The sequence below is a fragment of the Nicotiana tomentosiformis genome, chromosome 10 (genome assembly GCF_000390325.3).
Source record: "Nicotiana tomentosiformis chromosome 10, ASM39032v3, whole genome shotgun sequence".
NCBI lineage: Eukaryota > Viridiplantae > Streptophyta > Magnoliopsida > Solanales > Solanaceae > Nicotiana > Nicotiana tomentosiformis.
Window position 1 is genome coordinate 54,949,802 of NC_090821.1, and position 15,048 is coordinate 54,964,849.

The window sequence follows — 15,048 nt, forward strand, 5'->3', positions numbered from 1 at the left end:
AAGCTAGCTGTCAAAAACAATGAATGCTAACCAGACGGATTGGTCAAAGAAGTTTGATGATGCACTATGGGCTTATCGGACTGCTTTCAAAACTCCTATCGGGATATCTCTATACCGGTTGGTATTTGGCAAAGCTTGTCATCTTCCAGTGGAACTCGAGCACAAGGCCATGTGGGCTTTAAAGAAGTTATATCTTGATTGGGATGCAACTGCTAACTTCCGGGTTGCACATTTGAATGAATTATATGAATTTCGGTACCATGCATATGCAAGTTCGTCCTTGTACAAAGAAAAAATGAAGTACCGTCGTGACAAATACATCTGAAACAGGGAGTTCAAGGTGGGCGATCTGGTTTTGTTGTTCAACTCACGAATGAAGATGTTTCCCGGAAAGCTAAAATCCAAATGGAGTGGTCCCTCTAAAATTGTGGGTGTGACACCTTTTGGTGCATTGGACTTGAAGAACAAAAGTGATGAGGTATCTCGAGTCAATGGTCACCGGGTGAAGCATTATTTGGGACAAGCTGATGATGGCCACGTGGTGGCAGTGATTCATTTGAAGTGATGATAATTTGCATCGTGACGCGACGTTAAATCAGGCGCTTCTTGGGAGGCAACCCATGTTTCTTTTTCTTTAGATAGGTCTTATTTTGTGCTAACTAGTTTCAAAGTGTGTTGCAAGAATTGTGCTCAGAAAAATTGGCTAAGTATAGAAAAATTGTGGACCATATATGTATTGTGCGGACCGCACAATTTTGAATGCTATAGCAAAAGTCAACTGCAGCCGCACAATTCTTGTGCGAAACGCATAATTTGAGATGGGAAAATGCAAACTCTCTGAAGTTTGTTTGTTAGAGAAATGGCCAAAGTGTGGCCGCACAAGGAAATCTGCAGACCGCATCAACATCTGAGGTCGTACAGCTAATTATGCAGACCGCAGATCAACGAAGGGAACTTGAACAACAGATAACAGAGTGCGGACCACAGAAGGAATTCTGTGGCCGCACTCATCTCTTGATCCCTTAGCCAAACCTGGTTAGTATAAATATTAGCCCTAATGCTACTGTTGAAACTTTCCAATCTTTGAGAAATTAAAACAAAGGCTAAAATCTTGTACACAATTGATTCAATCATCTGCCACTTAATTGAGCATCTGTGATCACTCCTTAACACCACTTCATCACTGGCATGATCAAATCATTTCTAGGATTCTTCAATTTTCTTAATTTATAATTTGTTAGTTATTTTAGACCATTTGTCAATTTCATATCTATGTGGGGTGTGAATTGTGTTGGGTAAACTCCCAGTTGCTATTTAGGGAATGGTTATTTGGTTTTTCATGTTTAAGTGCGACTACACTGTAAAATTGAAACCCTAAGAACTCTACCCGATTAAGTTTTGAAATGTGTGGCCCCATAGGGAATTGTGTGGTCCAAAGAATTATAGATTAGGGCTTTGGTGAAGCAAGATTATGCGGTCCCCAGAAATTCAATCGTGGCTGCAGAAAAGTGTGTGCGACCGCAGATCGGGGCATTCTCTGTTTTCATAGAGTTGCTATTTTTAAGACATTCACTGTGCGTACAAACTCAAAAATGTGCGATCCACACTTCAACTGTACGGTCGCACTAAAAATTGTTCGGACCACAGTTTCATCTCTGCAACCGCACTTTCAAATTGTGCGGTCCGCACAATTCAACCTGCGGCCGCACTTGCAATTGTGCGGACCGCACTTCCCCAACCTGCATCATGTTTTGTTCTACAACTTTCTTCTTACCTGCACTTGAACTAGAACTGACTCATGCTGCTGTTTTGTGTAGAATATGGTTAGATCCCGTGGTCGTGGTAATACATCAAAGGGGAGGGGTGAACCTTTCAGAGGCAGAGGCAAAAGCACTTTACCCCTCGCCCCTCAAAGAGTAATAGGTAAGATGGCCACAATAGGATGAAAGAGACATCCAAACCCCTCCGAATAAAGTACATATGCCCCGTCTAAGGAAGCATCGGAGGAAAACTCAGTGCAAGAGCAGTCTGCTGTGCAATCATAGCCACAGCTGCTTCAGGACAGATACCAACTGAGAAATGAGCCTACCTTTTCTGAGAGCACTTTTGAGGGGTCGAAAGGTAACAGTCAGGCTTCAGAGCCTTCATCTACACATGCCCCTGACGCACCAGCTACTACAGTAGATGTGGATGAGATCCCGGATAATGGTCGAGGGGGTGATACCAGAGTAGCCGGACTTGAAAGGTCGAAGAAGAAAGAAATTTGGGAAGATAGGTTCGTGAGTATAACTGCATTCAATAGTTTCTAAGAGTAGTGGCCGTCGAGATCGCTCAGTCTTGAGCGTCAGTTCTTGTTGAAAGATCTTGATAAATACAACTCGGCGGTGTTGATACTATTCCCAAGAGCGGAAGGGGTGGACATGGTTCACTCAAAGTGTGGTAGATGCCAAAGAGTACCTGGTGCAGGAATTTTATGCCAATATGGCGCACATAAAGAAAGGGACCAAAGTGACGAAAGTGAGGAATCGGAAGTGAAGTTTGAACAAAGCACCTTGAACACATACTTAGGGTTGGAGGATGTTGAGCCAATGCAATACTTGGAAAAGCTGGCTTTGGGCGATGCAGCTCGCCCATGGCTAGCTGAAATTCTAGCAGCTCCGGGACCACCACCACCATATATCACAGTAGGGGTTCCTATTCAGCAGAACACCCTAAATTTTGAGGCAAAGGGATGGTAGAAATTTGTGTGTACAAGAATAGACCCGTGCCAAAATGAAACAAATCTCCCAATCCCACGGGCAGTGTTAGTCGCCTCTATCATGGCCAGATACCCAATCAATGTGGGTGCCGTGATGTCGGCCAACATGTCTTTGGTTGGCAGGCAATGTGATAGCTCCTATCAGTATCCCAACACTATCAAGGAGTACCTTACGGATGCGGGGGTGGAGCCGGGGAATTTAGATATAATGATTCGGGCAAATAATCCTTTCAATTGGTATTCTTTGAAGGATCTGAGGAACCCGGAAAATAAGGGTCAGCCGACTACTACCGTGGGCCAGTCTGATGAGCATTCGGTGGTAGCAGCAGAGTTAGCAGACATGCCTTCCCCTCCAGCAGTGCCTTCTACCAGTACAACTGCCATGCCACCACCTCTTTCTTTAGGGCCTTCAGCAGCAGTTCCCTCCACTTCAACTTTAAGGCTGGTGCTTATGCCCACTCATCCACTCTCTGCATTGCGAATCTCCTAGACACTGGCGAGCCTCAACAACTGGATGCAGATAGCTACTACAAAGCTGTATGAAGTATCCAGTGTTGTTGTAGCACAGTCATCCACCCTGATACCCCAGATTCCTCCAACAGTGGAGGATACATTGAAGAAGATTTTGGAGAATTAGCAGACCATCATGGACACTTTAGTATAACATGGAGCAATGATTGAGGAACTTGGGAAGCAGGTAGAGAAGATGAAGAAATCCTAGGCATCCAAGAAATCATTAGACGGCCTGAGGAGAGAGGTCACCAAGGTAGAAGCCGCTGGGTACCTTTCATTTGATATGCTGATGGGGACAGATCTAGCAGCACCAGTAGATCAAGCAGTACCATCAGCACCAGTGGCACCAGCTGGCCAGTCTGAGGAGCCAGACCTGGCTGCCGACACTGCTGAGGCGGTGCAACAGATGTTCACCAACCCAGCTACTCCCAGAGAGGAGGATGATGAGATCCAGTTAGAGGAGGTTGAGGGTGGTGACACTTCTATTCGACATAGAGATGTCCAAGGCCACATAAGGAGTCCTCTTTACTCGTACCTTTCCTTATTCTTATTTTGTTAAGCATTAGGGACAATGCTTATTTTTATTCGGGGGGAGGGGGGGTGGAGTCTATTTGATATTTGGATAATTTTACATTTGGTTTGTAATAACTGATAACATTTTCCTTTTTCTTTTTATTATGTATATATTCTTCTCTCTCTCTCTCTCTATTGATGTATATATTTTTTCTTTTTCTCTCTCATTATGTATATTCATTTATGCTTTCAGTAGCTTGCTTTGTAGCTTCTTTATTTTATTTTCTTATTAGTCAATGTTTAATTCAGTAGCTTTTTGTTTAGTCTAATAGCTTCTTTTTAATCTAGTCAGTAGCTTCTTGTTTAGTCTAATAGCTTCTTTTTAATCTAGCAATTTCTTTTTCTTTTTAAATGGTCAATAAGCCTTTGGTTTTCTTAATGCCATGGTTCTTTCCAAAGAAAGTTTCTGTGTGAACCGGGTGACTCTTCCCAACGATAGATGGCGCGACAACCTTCTTAAGGGATTGAGTCCGTTTTTGGTAAGAATAGTAGTAGTAATGAATAAAAAGACCTAATTGAGTAAAGCTCGAAGAGTCAAACATGCTTCACTTGGTACCAACACACTTAACTACGTGCTTATAGTTAGAAATAAGTTTTTTTTAGAAAGAAATAGCTATAGTTAGTGACCTTCTGACTCTTGTGTTGACTTAGGCAATCATCGAGTGGTTTAGACGAGCCATAGTAATTTTCAAATCTTGATTATTGATGAGATGTTTTTGCAAGTCAGTGTACCCGTGTAAATGGTCTAGAACTTGCCCCGAATGTGTTTCTAAGCGAACTTTTAAGTTTTACTTGGTTTGAGAAGTGATTGTAGGCTCTCCTTGACCTGCTTGAAATTTTCCAGGGCTCACCAATGTTGTTATCCCTAGTCATCCCATTTGAGCCTAAAACCTATCTCATTTGATCACCATGTTACAAGCTTTTACCAGCTCTATTGTGACCCTCTCTTGGCACCTGAGCTTTTGTTAACACTCTTGTGAAATAATTGGCTAAAAACATAAGTTTGGGGAAGAGAAGAGGAGTTTGAAAAAGGTATCAAAGAACAAAAATAGAAAAGAAATGAAGAGAAGGAAAGGCAAGCAAAAGAAAGAAGAACAAAAAGAAAAATGCAAAAAGAAAGTGAATAAGTTGAAGAGTTGAAGGGATTTCAAAGAATAGTAATGATGCAGAGTATGGAGAAAACAAAGGTGGAGAAAATGAATATCATGAACAAGAAAGAGTGAAACTAAGTCTCTCTAATCCCCCTATGGAAAAGAAAATGCCTCAAAAGGTTGGCAAAGCATGAGCCCATAAGAGAAAATGGAATGCTTAAGGAAACATGAACTCGTTCTATCATAGCATATCCAACCTTAGTCCAAAAGCCTTCATTGCATTCCAAAAATGCCCTACGTGATTTCAAGTCGAGTTACATTAGTGGTGATTTACATGAGGGGCAAGCCTATGGTACTTAAAGTCGTACTTGTGGCATTCTTTTGAGAGAGATGAACGAACCTTTCACAAATCTTTGAATTGAGTGCTACATTCTTAAGTGATATAAGCAAACAAAGAGTAGAAGCGGAGGAGTTTGGGGTCCACAATGACCTACATGAAAGAGCGAGCTTCCTTGATGAATTAAGTCAACTCTTGATGCTCAAGTGTCACATTAGAACTATTTGTGCTTAAAAGTTCAACCCATTGCCTTGTTAATAATTCATAAGTGTGTGGGTAATTGTTCATCCCAATTGATGTGTGATTGATGGATTTTTTGATTAGCTGGAATAGCTATTAACTTGTGGAGGTGCAAATAACCTTATTTGCTTGAGGGCAAGCAAAAGCTTAAGTTTGGAGGAGTTGATGAGTGGGGATTTTGACTACTTATTAGCACCTTTTTGCTTTCGTTTTAGTCCAAAAGTGTTTAATTGTGTTCCCAAAAACTGATAAAATATGTTTAATTGCAAGAATGGTGGAAAATGAGCCTCAAAGATGAAATCCAACTCAAGAAGGAGAAATCTTAACAAAGGACAAAAACAGGCACAGAAGCTCTAAAGTGCGGACCGCAGATTATCATCTGCGGCCACAGATTGTGCAGAAGGACTTATCAGATATCTGTGAGAAGTGCGTCCGCAGAAGCAAGGCAAGATCGAAATTTTAGAGAACATGTCTATCAAGTTTAACGGAAGTGCAGACCGCACAATTATTGTGCGACCGCAGAAGATCAGCTATGCGGCTGTAGTTACATTTGTTCGGTCCGTAAAAGAGCCATGTGCGGTTCAACTAAAAAATGTACGGACCGTAGAAAGATAGAGATGCGTCCGCGGTTCAAAATTGTGCAGCCGCAAGAGTCCAGTCCTATCAAGATGAAGCAAAGTGCGGACCGCACATGGAATTGTGCGGCCGCAAAACCTTTGAAAGGGCAATCTTGTCCGAAACTTTCAGCACTGTATAAATAGAAGAGTTTCACTTTTTTGTTCAACTTTTGGAACTTTTGACATCAACAACCGTTTACTTTGCCCCTTTTAGTAATTTTTGCTATTTTGAGCTTTTTGAATATTACTTTTATCATCTTAATCATTAATATGGGTTTCATTATCACTTCTTCTTCTTTTTCTTCTAATTTAAGCATGAGTAGCTAGATTTTCACTAGGGTTGTGACCCAACCCTAGTGTGTAAACTTAATGAGTGTTTTATTTGTTGCTTGTTTATGGTTGGGTGTTGATTGTCTAGCCTAGTTTTTGCTTAAATTTGAAGATTTAATGGTTGCAAACATTATTTCATGCCTATTTGACTTGGTCTCTACTTGAGAAAGAGAGATTTAGTCTAGAAAAACTTGGCTAGCAAGAAATTGGGTCAATCGATACATTGATAAGCCCAATTAAAGGGTTGAACCTAGAGATAGTAAAACCTGACTTGAGCTTATTATCAATTGCTTTGTTCAATACCCATTTGGACTTGAGAAAGCCAAATTAGGCAAAATCACTCTCTGGCCGAGAGGTATTGAGTGGGTACTTAAGTGTTGGTAGCTATAATACACCCCGACCAATAAAACAAGCTTCAAGGCTTACAACCCATTAAGCGAACAACTAGGTGAAGGTCATAGCCCTTGGCCTTTCTATCATTTGAAAAAACAAACAAAAACATTTCCTAGTTTTTTTCTTAAAATTGCAATTGTAGTTTAACTTAAATTTTTAAACAAAACCCAATTGTCACGACCCGAAATTTTCCACCGACGGGACCGTGATGGCGCCTAACATTTCACTTGCTAGGCAAGCTAACGTTAGAGAATCATTAAACTAATTTTTTATTCCCATTCAGTAATTAATAATAATTAACTAAGATGAAATATAATAAGTGTGGAATATCATAAAACTATATTAATTACTACCACTCGGATATGGAGTCACAATTCACGAGCATTCTAGAATTTATTACAAGTAATAGTCTGAAAGAAATACAACTGTCTGAATGTAAGAAACAGTAGAATAGAAAAGATAAACGGGGACTTCAAGGTCTGTGAACGCCGACAGATCTACCTTGAGTCTCCGGACAGCGGACCAATAGCAAAATCTCAATCAACCCAAGCCGGTATCAAAATCTTCACTGAAAGTGCAAAGTGCAGTATCAGTACAACCGACCCCATGTACTGGTAAGTGTCGAGCCTAACCTCGACGAAGTAGTGATGAGGCTAAGGAAAGGCACCTACAAATCAACTGGTACAATTTAACAGTGTACATACAAATAATAGAAATGAAGAACTAAACAGGAAATGTCGAGAGGGGAACATACTGAGGGGGATACAAGATAAAGAACTACAACAAAATGATCACCGGAGTAGTCAATATACTATGAATCAATAGTAATAATGAATACAATAAAGGAAAAATGCACGGCATCACCCTTCGTGCTTTTACTCTCAATCTCACCATAAAATTAATAGAAACGGCACGGCATCACCATTTGTACATTAACTCTCATATCATGGCACGACATCACCCTTCGTTCTTTTACACTCACAATATGGCACGGCATCACCCTTCTTACATTAACACTCACAATATGGCACGACATCACCCTTCGTGCATTAACACTCTCCTTTACCATAATGCAATGCATAAATAACAATAGGGAGATAGAATAACAAGTACAAACCATACTTCAACACTTGGTTCCACAATATAAATCTCAACTTTTAAATGAATACTCGATTATTAACAGAAAATCCGTAACCATGATAATGACGATCAATTTAATAACACTAGTATAAACATGTAGCAATTAGGCATAGGAAAGAGACAATATAAGAAAATGGAAGAAACACGAAATACAGGTAAATTGGCGGCGCATAAGTACTCGTCACCTCACATATACACCGCTCACATGAATTTCACTTAGTAAATAATCTAAGGTTCCTAATTCCCTCAAGTCAGGGTTAGACACAACACTTACCTCGCTCCGAAGGACACTTAATTCTCAATCATAGCTTTTCCTTTGGAATTCACCTCCAAACCACTCGTATCTATTCAAAAATGACTCAATAATATCAAATGTTTCTAAAGAAATCAATTATATTGCATAAATTAAATTTCCCAAATTTTCCTCCAAAAAGTCCAATAAATTGACCCAGGGCCCGCTTGGTCAAAACCTGAGGTTCGGACCAAAATCCATTTACCCATTCACCCCCGAGCCCGAATATGAAATTAGTTTTGGAATCTGACCTCAAATTGAGGTCTAAATTCTCAAATTTCCGAAATCCCTAGCTTTCTACCCTAACCCCTATTTCTACCATGAAAACTCTAGATTTTAGGTTAATAATTTAAGAAATGTAATGGGTAATTGAAAGAAAATGATTTAGAATCACTTACCAACACTTTGGGGAAGAAAATGACTTTTGAAAATCGTCTCTACCCGTTTGGTTCTTGAAAAATGTTGAAGAAATGGCTTAAACCCGTGTTTGATTCTGTTTTATGCACTGGGCGACAGTGTGCATCGCATTCACGAGGCCACTGTCGCATTCGCGAAGGTTATTGGCTTCCAAGACTTCATGTTCGCGAGACCCTGCTCGTGTTTGCGATGGTTACTCCCCCCGTCCTTCGCGTTCGCGAGACATTGCTCGCGTTCACCGATGAAGGAACGACCAACCCTCCCCCAGGTCCCCAAGTGCTTCGTGTTCGCGAAGGGTAAATCCCCCATCACTTCGCGTTCGCGACCAGGCCTTCGCATTCGCGAAGAAAAAGTATCAGCCTCCCTAGTTTACTCTTCGCGTTCGCGAGAGGACCTTCGCGAATGCGAAGAGGGATATGCCAGACACAAGAATCTGCAGAAAATCATATTTTTCCCAAGTCCAAAATATCTCGTGACCTATCCGAAACTCACTCGATCCCTCGGGGCTCCAAACCAAACATGTACACAAGTCTAAAAACATCATACGGACCTGCTTGCGTGATCAAATCGCCAAAATAATACCTAGAACTCCGAATTTAGCACCAAATCAAACGAAATTCTCAAGAACAATTTAAAATTCCTATCTTCTCAACTGAACGTTCGAATCACGTCAAATCAACTCCATTTCTCACCAAATTTTACAGACAAGCCTTAAATATCATAATGAAGCTGTATTGGGCTCCGGAACGAAAATACGGACCCGGTACTAACAATGCCAAACATCAATCAATTCTTAAAAAAACAATAATTTTCAAACTTTTAATTTTTATCAAAAATTCATAACTTAAGTTAGGGACCTCTGAATTCGATTCCGGACATACGTCCAGGTCCCATATTCGATAAGGACCCACCTGGACCGTCAAAACACGGATCCGGGCCTGTTTACTAAAAATATTGACCGAAGTCAAATAAAATAAACTTTTTAAGGCATAAATTCTTGTTTACATCAATTTTAAACATAAAACTTTTCCGGAAACATGTCTGGACTGTGCACGTAAATCGAGAAGGGTAAAAATGAGATTTTTAAGGCTTAAGAGCGCAGATTCGAGTTCTAAAATGTAAGATGATATTTTGGGTCATCACACCAATATTCTGGAAGTGCAAATTATGATATACAAATCCACATACTAAGATATATACTATTAGCACCCATTCGCATAGCTCCCAGTGGAATTCAACCCCGACTCTGTTGGGTATTATTATTGCATCGACCGTTTTCATATCCTCAAATAGAGGTGGACGAGATAATCCGCAAATTCTTTGAAGGACTCGATTATGATTTTAAAATATGTATGGCTCGAGAGTTGCGAGCTGACATTCCATTTCAGCAAGTAGTAGAACTTGCCATAATGTTAGAACGTGTTCGAAGTGAGGAAAAGAAATCTAAGGAGACCAAAAGGTCTCGAAACTCTAGGGGATTCAGTGGATTCTACTCTACAGCTACGACTCATCATGGCAGAAGCTTGGGCAGTCAGTTAGCCCAGTCTGCAATTTAGTACTCGTAGTGCTCCAGTTAATACTTTTAGTGCACCACCGGCACGGGATTCTTACAGTGGTTCTTCTAGTTATTCAGCACAGACTCAGTATGAGCAACCGCGCCCTCAAAGGAGTTGTTATGAGTGTGGTGATACTAGTTACATCATAAGAGATTGTCCCAGACTTGGGAGGGGTGGATTTCATCATAACACCCAGACTACAGGCTTTATTCCAGTTAATACTCCACGTGCACAGTCAGTTAGGGGTGGAGGACAGGTGGTTAGAGGGCGCCCTAGAGGGGGAGGTCCAGCCCGTTGATATAATTGTTATGAATTGGCTGTGGCCAATACACCAGATATTGTCGTTACTGGTACAATCTTGATTTGTTATAAAGGAATATTTTCCTTAATTTGATTTGGTTATGTGTATCGAGGTGAGTCCTCCTATCATGCTCCACTTATGGGCGAGCTTCGTAATTCTGTAATCTACTTTTATGTTTAACCCTGTTGGGAGATTCTATGGCAATAGCAGTGTCTATCATTCTGTTTTGATCACTATTAGGGTTATGAGTCCAAAAGTGACTTTTTGTTACTCACTACAGTGGGGTTTGATGTAATTTCGGGATAATTGATTAAAATTTTATGAATTATATGCCCTACCGGTATGGGGTTCATTATGTGTTGTGAAATTGTTTCATGAAATTTATTAAAAAAAAGAAGAAAGAAAATAAATGGAAAATTTCAGTTGGCACAATGTGTAAAGTACTCGTGATTCAGAATTAAGGATGGGATCCTCTTGATTTATTGTGATTTGATATGTCTAACCCGGGCTACGTGCCGCGGTGGAGATATATCAGGATGAGGTCCTTGTGGTTAAATTCATGTGTTTTAAATTCCCCCTTAGTGAAATTTAACTTGTACTATAGTACTAGTATGGAGTCATGCCTGTTAGGCTTATTTGATAATTCTTGTATGTGATTTTATGTGCATATTTAGCCATTTCGTGCTATAATTATTGAGTTTTAGCCCACGAGGTGAGTGCCCAGGTGGAGTTAAATGTGACTCGTTAAGTCGGGTAAATAATTATGAGGTCTCCATGCCTCAAGTTTTGCTGTCAAAGTTGTGAAAATTTGAAACGAGGTTTTTGTTAATATGAGGTTAATTGACGATGTTGAAATTGATTATGACCAGCTATTATGACCAGAGATGTGGCTATGGGCATACATGTGATATGTGCGTAGGCACGAGTTGCTACAGCCGGTTGAGACTAATACCGTGTATTGATGTGAAAATTAGGCCTTTTTAAAATGGTTGGAGTGTATGAAATTTGGTTTTAAAGTTTATAAGTATGGATGAAAGAAATAATCTTCAATTGAGATGGCATTGTCGGATCCATGTAAATTTGCAATGATGTAGAATGAACTACGAGTGTGTGTGTAATAATACACTCAGTAATTTAATGTCCTCGGAAAGATTCTTGGAACATTCGAGGATGAATGTTTGTTTAAGAGGGGGAGAATGTAACGACCCGACTAGTCATTTTGAGAATTGACGTCCCCTTCAGCACCTTAAGGTCACAAGCACCTTTGAAATGTACATTATTACTTGTGTGTATGGTCAAGTTTGGTTTTTGGATGATACAAGATTAAATTGGAAGAACAATTCTTATTTGAGAAGCTTAAATGAAAAGAGTTGACCGGAGTTTGACTTTTGAGCAAACGACTCCGAAATGGAATTTTGATGATGTCAATAGCTCCATATGGGTCTTTGGATTTGGAAGTCCGTAGGGCAATTTGACGCATTTTGGCGAAAGTTCGAAAATGGAAGATTTTTAGAAAGTTTGACCGAGAATTGATTTTATTGTTATCGGGGTCGAAATTCAATTCCGAAAATTTGAACAGGTCCATTATGTCATTTATGACTTGTGTGCAAATATTTGAAGTCAATCGGACTTGATTTGATAGGTTTCAGCATTGAATGTAGAAGTTGGAATTCGATAATTTCATTTAAGATTGAATTGGGATATGATTCGTATTTTTAATGTTGTTTGATGTGATTTGAGGCATCGACTAAGTTCGTATGATGTTTTAGGACTCGTTGGTATATTTGGTTGAGGTCCCGAGGGCCTCGGGTGGATTTTGGATGGTTAACAGAATTTAATTTGGATATTTCTAGGATGTTTTGACGTTGTTTCTTCAAGATTATGTGGTAGCACATTAAGAAAATGAGCTCCAAGATTATGGGGTAAGTGTTCTGGACTCCCTTGTGATTATATTTCATAAATCTATAGTTATATTCATCGTTTAATTCGAGTTTTGATGGAAGAAATTGAGATTTTTGCAAAATCTTTCAAAAACAAAAAATTTAGATTTGGAGGTCGATTCATTATCGGAATTTTGATAAAATTGGTATGATTGAACTCATATCTGAATGGGTGGTCGAATTTCGTGAAAATTCTGTCGGGTTCCGAGAGTTGGGCCCGCGTTGACTTTGGTTGACTTTTTAATGTGAAATTTTAAGTCAACGTTTTATTATCTGGAATTGTTTTTGATGAATTTTAATGAAGTTATACAATCAATTTGGATAGATTTGAGCTATCCGGAGGTCAATTCAAGCAAGAAGCCTATTTTGGATTATCGGCCTAACTTCAAAAAGGTAAGTATCTTGCCTAATCTTGAGTGGAGGAATTACCCCTTAGGCATTGAGTATTATGTGAAAATTGTGTAATTGAAAACCATGTACGCGAGATGATAAGTACGTACTTGGTTTATATGTGCAAATTACATTGGTTGAAATTCGTAAAAGCCCTTATGTATTAAATTGAAAAATTATTGGAACATAGTAAATCCTTTATTTGTCATGCCTCATTCCTTATTTGCCAAGGTTGTTTTTATATGATAATTTGGTGTGATTGCCACTTTAATTTTTATGTGAAATATCATTGTCAGTTGGGTTGACAATTCTTGAAAATAATTTCATTATGGATTTTTCAACTGCAAATAATTAATTAAATAAGTTTAAATTGAGGCGTTAATATATTTATCAAAATTTGGATTAAAGAAGGTGTTGTCTTATGCTGAGTTACTTTTCCATCTTTGTTATTGTTTTTGAGGTTTTATATACATTGTGTGGAGCCTTGGACTATTTGTTGAGAAATTTATTGATCTTGCTACATCTTTGAAATTTGGTTGTAGTCAGTGGGCAAATTGTGATATGAATTATTGTAATGTGTTGTCGTTTAAATACTCTCCTTGATATTATTTATTCTTCCTACCTTGCTTGTTAATAATATACATGTGCTTGGTAAGGAAGAGTGTAAAGCACGAAGGGTGATGCCGTGCCATTTGAGAGTGTAAAGCACGCATGGTGATGTCGTGTCATTTCAATTATATTATAATATGAGGGAGAGTGTAAAGCAGGAAGGGTGATGCCGTACCATTTCAACTATATTATCACATGAGGATGAGAGTAAAAGTACGAAGGGTGATGCAGTGCCATTATTTTTATATTATCATATGTTCATAGCACGAAGGGTATATCCATGCAGGCAAGGATAAGAGATATACATTATATTGTGATATCTTTTTGTTGTGTATGCATTCATGCCTTTATCTTGAGACGTTATTATGCATCTATATTTTCTATCTAACTTGTAGTCGTTGTTGCTTCCTGTGTGCCTCCCAATTTATTTATTTTATTGTTATTGGTATTTCTCCCACCTAGATGGCACTGTTATATGTATGCTCGGTGAAAAAGAGATAAATGCACGAAGGGTGTTGCCGTGCAAATTGATTTGATCTACATATATATATCGGGTGAGAATGAGACAAGTACACGAAGGTATTATCATGCCATTTGATGTGATGTGTTGGATATATATACATATATATATATATATGAGACAAGTGCACGAAGGTATTACCATATCATTTGATGTGATATGTTGAATATATTTCTCACACCAGAAAAGTTAAATGAGGTGTCACATGGTGATTTTTACTTGAAAGAATTATATTCGAAAGGTATTTACTTGAAAGAATTATATTCGAAAGATATTTACTTGAAAGAATTATATTCGTAAGATATTTATTTGAAGGAAGTATATTCGGGATACATTTAATTGTACGGATTGCATTCTAAAGATTTTTATTTGAAAAACTTATAGATAAAAGATGTACTTGTGTTTATTATTCGTTTGAGCAATATTTATGGTGTTCTTGTTGCCTTGTTGTTTACATCACTAGTTTATTAGGGTTGCTATCACTGCTATTTGTTTCCTATTATTTTTGTATACTATATTGCATAAGTTATTAGACTAGTGAGTGTCTAGACTGTACCTCGTTACTACTCCAGGGAGGTTAGTGTTGATACTTACTGGGTACCGACCGTGGTGTACTCATACTACACTTCTGTATATTTTTGTACAGAGCAAGGTATTGGAGATATCGGATTTGGACAAAGATTAGAGTATGATCGCAAGGATTCAAGATAGGACTGCTTAGTCACCGTAGTCCCATGGAGTCTTTTCATTTTATTGTACTATTAATTTGTTATTTGAATAGTATTGTATATATGACCATCGAGATAATTCCATTTATTTAGTTAGAGTTCGTATTCAGTATTACCAGTCTTGAGAGGTTGTTTGAATATTTGTTTCTGTTGTTGGTTTCGATTATTTATATGTTATGAAAAAAAAAGTCTTGAATTATTATTATAATCGGCTTACCTAGTCTTAGGGACTAAGTGCCATCACGATGCCTGTGATGGGATTTTGGGTCGTGACACAAAGGCTGTACCGTCCAAATCCAAACT